At 45.2% G+C, this 7,184-nt stretch overlaps 1 pseudogene; it reads right to left on the minus strand.

Annotated features, from left to right (window-relative positions):
* Positions 1-3,357: 3,357 nt before the first annotated feature.
* LOC143646035 (gap junction beta-2 protein-like) lies at positions 3,358-4,925 on the minus strand (annotated as a pseudogene).
* Positions 4,926-7,184: the final 2,259 nt, after the last annotated feature.

The following is a 7,184-nucleotide window of genomic DNA, read 5'->3' on the forward strand; positions in this document are numbered from 1 at the left end:
AAATATGGATTAAAAATAAATAAATAATAGGGGGAACAAATGTGAAAATAAATTGTGTAGAGGAAAATACTAGTGGCCAATGAGAGGGAGGGAAAAGGGGTATGGTATGTATGAGTTTGTTCATTTCTCTTTTTATTTCATTTTCTGGAGTGATGTAAGTGTTCTGAGAAATAATCATGGTGATGAATATACAACCATGTGATGCTATTGTGAGGAATTGATTGCACACAAGTATGGCATGTTCATACATTAAGAATGTTTGTGTTAATGTTGATTGATTTTATTAATAAAAATTAAAAAAAAAAAGAAGAACATGTTTTTCTGGAGTACATAACTCCAAGCCACCACACTCTTCCCCAAATCCCGACCCCATGGATTCCACCATGTGCTAGATGTTGTCTGAACATCTACCTTAGGTTCCCTGCATTGGAGAGTCATGTGCAAATGATGAAATGGAGAAGAGCTCCCTGGAGACACTGTAAGGGTGTAGAAGACACAGGATTTGGAAGGGGAAGAAGCCAAGCAGAGGCCTGAAGGGATCCCACAGGGAGCTATGGAGGGTCAGACACCTGTCTGGCCTGGAGGCAAGGTTGCTGGGCTCTTGGTCAGTCATGGATTGAGGGCTGCCCTAAGGAGATGTCAAATAGTCCCAAGCACAGCCTGCTCTCCCTGAGTGTGTGGGGAAGCAGCTCCAGTGGCCTAAAGGCAATCTGTGTAAGAGGAGACACAGGAGCTGCTGTAAGATCCCATCTAAGCAAGAGGTGGGCAAGACAAAGGGGCCAGAGGAGACACCATGCAAAACCATGCTGCCATGTTCCCATTGTCCCCCTCTCCCAGTTGCTCCACCTTTGGGCTGTGCCTTGTGGGAGAAAAGCCTGGAGGAGCAGAGAGGAAGGGCAGTTAGCTTGGAAATGGGGCAGGAAGATGGGATCAAAGGAAGGGTTCTTGGAGAAGATGTTCAGAATGAGGAGACGGCAATCAAGCAAAGAGGAGGAGAGGGCGATTCAGGAAAGGGAGTAGCCATAGCAAAAGCAGAGAGGGAGACAGCAGCCTGCTGCACAGGAAACAGCAAACATTAACGCATCCCTGAGAATTCCCAAAAATGCATCCACATGCCACCTGCACTGTTTTTTCCCCTAAACTTTTTATTTTCAATTAACTTCAAACTTACAGGATAGTTACAAAAATAATACAAAACCCATACAGAGAACTCCAACATATTCCCAAGCAGATACCCAAATCCACCAATTTTAACATTTGCCACATTTGCTGTTTCATTCTACCTGTCCATCTGTCTGTGTCCCTCCATCTATCTATCTATCATCTACCAATCTGTCTGTCTGTCTGTCCATCTATCTATCTACCTGTCTGTCTATCTACCTATCCATCTATCTATACCTGTTTGTCTCTCTGTCTTTCTATGTGCATCCATCCATCCATCCATCCATCCATCCATCTGTCTGTCTGTCCATCCATCCATCCATCTGTCCATCCATCCATCCGTCTGCCCATCCACCCAACCATCTGTCCGTCCGTCCATCCGTCCATCCGTCCGCCCATCCACCCATCCATCTGTCCATCCGTCCATCCATCCATCCATCCATCCATCCGCCCATCTGTCCATCCATCCATCCGTCCATCCATCTGTCCGTCCATCCGTCCGTCCCTCCATCCGTCCATCCATCCATCCATGCATCTGTCCGTCTGTCTGTCCATCCGTATATCCATCCATCCGTCTGTTCATCCGTCTGTCCATCCATCCATCCATCCGTCCATCTGTCTGTCCATCCATCCATCCATCCATCCATCCATCCGTCCGTCCATCCGTCCATCCATCCATCCCTCCATCCGTCCGTCCATCCATCCATCCATGCATCTGTCTGTTTGTCTGTCCATCCGTCCATCCATCCATCCATCCGTCTGTCCATTCATCCATCCGTCCATCCATCTGTCCGTCCATCTGTCCATCCATCCATCCATCTGTCCGTCTGTCTGTCCATCCATCCATCCATCCGTCTGCCTATCTATCTGGCTACCTATTTATCAATCTCTTTTCTAAACATTTGAGAGTAGATTGCATAATCAAGCTCCTTGAATACATAACCCTTCCGTGTGCATACCTTAAGAACCAAGATATTCACTTATGTAGCCACCTTAAATGTAGTTGTCAAGTTCGAGAACTTTAACATTAATGTAAAGCTTACAGTCTATAGTCCAATTTTCTTCCTATGTCCTAATAATATCTTCTGGGGCCTTTTTGCCCCCACTGTTAGATTTAGTAGCTGTCTATTTTTTTAACCTAATGTTTTTCTCTGAAGTACTCACATCCTATTTGTTTTTAACATAGACTAAAATCATGTATAATTATCAGAATGTAAAGTCCAGTCTGTTCCACCAAAAAAAGTGACAGCCCTCCCCCATTTTGTTCTGCACCATTAAATTGTACTGTGGCAAGAAAATATTCCCAAACAACATGCTCTAAATCCAGGATCCGCCTGTGTGGTTTTTTTTTAATGCAAAATTACACCCATAATTTTTTAAATGAGGCCATCTGCTATCGTCAGGCATCACTAGAACTTCTGCTTTGGATTCATGAGATAAACAGTGGAGAGAGGCTGAAGTATTTTTACACACTGTGTACAACAATCAGTTCCATGGGGAGCCTTTCAGTAGATCTCAAATCCCTCATAACTCAAAGGTCATATTTTAAATTAAGTTATAGTGTTGAATCAGTAAAAGACCATTTACTGTCTGAGCCTATGAAATAGAAAGAACATATAATGGTTCCCAAAACATCTTGTAGATCTAAAGAACATACGTTATTTTTAAGTTTTCATTTAAAAAAAAGTATAAAAGGGCTTGAAGCATTAGGTAACTTTGTCCATTATTAGGTATTAAAATTTGCAAAGCAAATAAAAGAACCGAGATTCTCTATGTTTACATTTAATTTGGGAAAATTGGTAAAGGGAACCCTGCAAGGAACAACCAAGCCTTACCAGCATCCTCTTCAGAATGTAGTGCTCTCTCCTTTCCTCAGCTGAAGAGAGGATTTTGTTTAAAATCTGAAAGTGTCTTGCAATAACCCCTACCAGCATGGAGTTTCACTGGAGCTAATGTTAGTAAAAATTAGTCTCAGCATGGATGTAAGCCTGTGTTTGGAAGCTTTCAGAGAGCTGAGTTCCACTGGAGGAGTTAGGAGCTTCCCAGGAGCTCCACGGGGGGTTTCAAGTGGCTGCATTTAAGATGTGCATCTTTGTCTTGGGAAGTGCTGGTGGCTGTGCCTGGGCAACTAAGCAGAGGTCGCCTCTCACCTTTTTCATGCTGTCTTTCATCTCCTAGCTGGGCAGTGTGTTAAACTCATTTTCTCAACTTCCCAGAACAATATCTAGTTATCAGATAATACAATTCAGTGACATTTAGCAAATCCAGACATAGAAATCATGAAAACTGTTAACCCAGTCTTTTCCACGGGCCTGGAAATGAAGCAGTCATTGGGGCACTGCATTTCACCAGACGCTGCACAGCAAAGCTATTGGGCGGGATGTAGAAGACACACTCTTGTATGACACACATCTTGTAGAAGACTTATTGTTGAGGCAGCCTCAGCGATAACCCAGAAGGAGAAGCTCAGCCTACTTATAGGTATACTTAAGAGTTGCTTTCAGAGGATCTCTTTTGTTGCTCAGATGTGGCCTCTCTCTCTAAGCCCAACTCTGCAAGTGAAACCACTGCCCTCCCCTCTACACGACACATGACATCCAGGGGTGCAAGTCTCCCTGGCAACATGGGACATGAACCCCAGGGTTGAGCCTGGCCCTGGCACTGCAGGATTGACAACGCCTTCCTGACCAAAAAGGGGAAAATAAATGCAACAAATAAAATATCCATGGCTAAGAGAGTTCAAATAGAGTCAAGAGGCTATTCTGGAGGTTACTCTTATGCAAGCTTCAGCTAGATACTGCTGTTTACCATTGTGTGCCAAACCTCAACCAAAACTATTCCTATCAACCCTAAAGAACATCTAGGGCTCTGTCCGAGATTCCACAAAAGTTGCCTGCATTATGATTACTTTCCAGAAACCTACGGCCTCCAAATGGGTCCGTGGACCAGATAAGTCCCGAAATGCAGAGGGGCCAGCCTCTCCAGAACATCGATTAGTTCCATCCTCCTATCCCATATTATTGACACCCCTTTCCAACCTGAGAAAGTATTTGGGCATAGCCCAAATACCCCTAACAATTGGGAGAAGGATCAAAGGAGAAGGAGGAGTTATAGTAGAGAAGATGGGATTTAGCAGATGAGTATGACTGCTGAATGATTACATTGATATTTCTTTCAGTTCCAGTGTCTTGGAGGAACCAGAAGGAAAAACCTAAAATTGTGGAACTTTAACCCATACCAAATTCTGAAATCTGTTTTATAACTAATTGTTGTGGTGTACTTTGAAATTTATTGCTTTTTTTTGTACATGTATTATATTTCACAATTTAAAAATGTTAAAAAAATTTTTTAAAAAATGACCTGGAAGAAGATGCTTCCACCACAGTGACCCTTCAATGCAGACCTTTTGGGTTTTGACCTCTTCTAGGTTCTTAAAGTCCCTCTTTATCTCTCGCTTAATGAACTTCCTCTTCTTCTCGTGTCTTTGGTAAGCCACGTGCATGGCCACCAAGAAAGCCTGCGTGGTTGCAAAGATCAGCTGAAGAGCCCAAAGCTGGATGTGAGAGATGGGGAAGATGCATTTTTGCATCCAGGCTGGAGAGCGTTGCACTTGCAATTGGCTTGCTCATCTCCCCAAACTTCCTTCGTGGCCACAATGAGAGTCCTGATGCGAAAAACGAAGAGGACGGTGAGCCAGATCTTTCCAATGCTGGTGAAGTATTTACCGGCACCCCCAAAAGAGTCTGAAGTATGCCCCAATCCATCTTCTCCGCTGGGAGGCGTGCACTGTGGCAGGGGCACGGGTTGGACTGGGGGTGGGGGGGTCCTGGCTCGGGGTCTGGGATCAGGGCACGGAGAGAGGGACAGCCGAACATCTGGACCTGCTTACTTATGTATTGATGTATTTATTCATTCCTTTGTTTATTTATGTATTTATTTATTTTAACTGAAATCAATTTATTTCAATAGGAAGGGTCATCTCATCAGCTCAACCAGAAAATAAACATCACTTGCTAGAGAAAGAGAGGTGACTGCAAGTAAGCGTGGTGGAAACAAAGCAGAGCAGCTGAGATCCAGCTGGAAGCTGCTGCCTACATGGGGTCTGAGCCTGCAGCCTGCCCTATATTCCATTGCAGGGAGGTAGACAATGCCTGAGACTGGCAGTCTGAAAGAGTCGGGCTGTGTGATCTGGCATTATGTTGTGACAGTGTGGGAGCTGGCATCATTTCATGCACCCGTAGGAGGAGGCACCTCAAACTCTGGGGAACCTTGAATTTAGCCAGGGTTCTTCCTATCTCCCCCCACCCCCTTTCTCTTTCTCTTTCTCCATCTGTCTCTCTCTCTGCCCTTCTTTTTTCTTTGAGTTCAGACTGGCTTCATAAAACGTTTAATGGCCTGAGAAGTTTTATTTGAGTAGAATTTGTCCAGATAAGTTGTGCTGATAAAGAAGCAGCGGCACAGAAGGTGCCAGGATCCCACGGGGTGGAACTTGTTCACAAAAATTCTGAATCTTAGTTCTACACCATTTAGGACACGAGTCACCTGATCTATGCATGAGAGAAAGAGAGGGGTCAGAGGTGATTCTGAGATTTTGGGCCTGACCCCTGAGGCCTGGAGCAGGCCTGGAGGTGGGGCATTGAGAGGGTAGCTGGGACGTGTCGGGTTTTCAGGTGTCCAAGAGGCAGCTCAGGGGTTAATGAGGGGCCGGCAGGACACAGGGGTCTGGGGGTCTGGAGGTCTGGGGTATAGACACATATTTGGGGGTTAACAGCATGTTGACCAGGTGCATGCAGACAGAGGAGTTGAAAGGAGCCAGGACTGAGCCCTGGGGTACCCCTATTTTCAGAAGCAGGGGAACAGAGAAGAAACCAGCAGAAGGGCTGAGAGGACTGATCAGAGAGATGGACAAACAGCAGAGAAAGACTGTGGTGGGGCCCAAGCTGATCAGAGAGGCAGGGGCTGAGAGAGGAGGGCGATGACCCACAAAGGAGAGGGGGGCCCCTCCCAGGAGCCCTGAATGCTGGGAGAAGACACTGCAGCTGCTGGCGGGTTTTGTAGACTGAACTGTCAGGATCCTCTTTTTGGTACCGAGACCTCAGCATTTTGTTACGAAATGCTTCAACCTCCAGAAATGTGAACTTTCCTTTCATTTTTTTTTAATCAGAAAAACCAGTGGTCACTGATATCTTTCCAAGAGATTAAGTGACTCTAACCAGCTTTTACCTGATTCACACGCTGATATCCTCAACGCAGCTCTTTCCAAAAGAAATAACCAAACCAAAAGTGAAAACAGGTCTGCTAGACACCAAGGTAAGAGAGCTTCCAGAAAAATGTTTAAAAATATTTGTTCAAAGATTGAACAAGCAAACTGACACCCCTTCTGGCTTCCAGACTTGAATCAGAGCCAGGCAATGGAGCGAGGAAAGGCCTCTTTCATGAGACTCCTGGTTTGGCCAAAGGTGCCTGCCTCAGTAGAGTTTGGCTGGGACTACTAACTCCTCGGGCTGGCATTCAAAGCTCTTTCCAGACTCCCAATACCCAGTTCATTCAGGCTCAGACCTTTCCAGCATGCCCCCAGTGGTGTCCCACCTCTGAGCCTTTGTAGCTGCCAGTCCCTCCATCTGGTATATCCAATATTCCCACGTCTTTCCAACTTCTGCAGATTCAGGTTCTCACCATCTCTTAAGAATGAGACATTCATACCATCCGATTTGCCAGGGCCGACTTCCTTTATACCTGCTTTCCTGCATCTGTTTTTGTTAATGGTCTCCTTTTACTCTCAAAAATATCCTAGCATAGACAATAGACTTCATAGTCACCACCCCATAAGCCTAGGAAACCAACACTAACGGCCAAAGGAAAGTTCTCCTTCCAGCCAAACCTGCACCGGGTCCCTCTCCTGAATGCCCACAGCACCCCTTCTCTAAGTGGCCTCTGTCTCCCACTAAGATACAATCCCCTTATCAAAAACCTTTATAAAACACTCTAACTACTTTTTCTTTATAACAGCTTGATTGAGCAAC

Source organism: Tamandua tetradactyla, chromosome 9 (genome assembly GCF_023851605.1).
Source record: "Tamandua tetradactyla isolate mTamTet1 chromosome 9, mTamTet1.pri, whole genome shotgun sequence".
Lineage (NCBI taxonomy): Eukaryota > Metazoa > Chordata > Mammalia > Pilosa > Myrmecophagidae > Tamandua > Tamandua tetradactyla.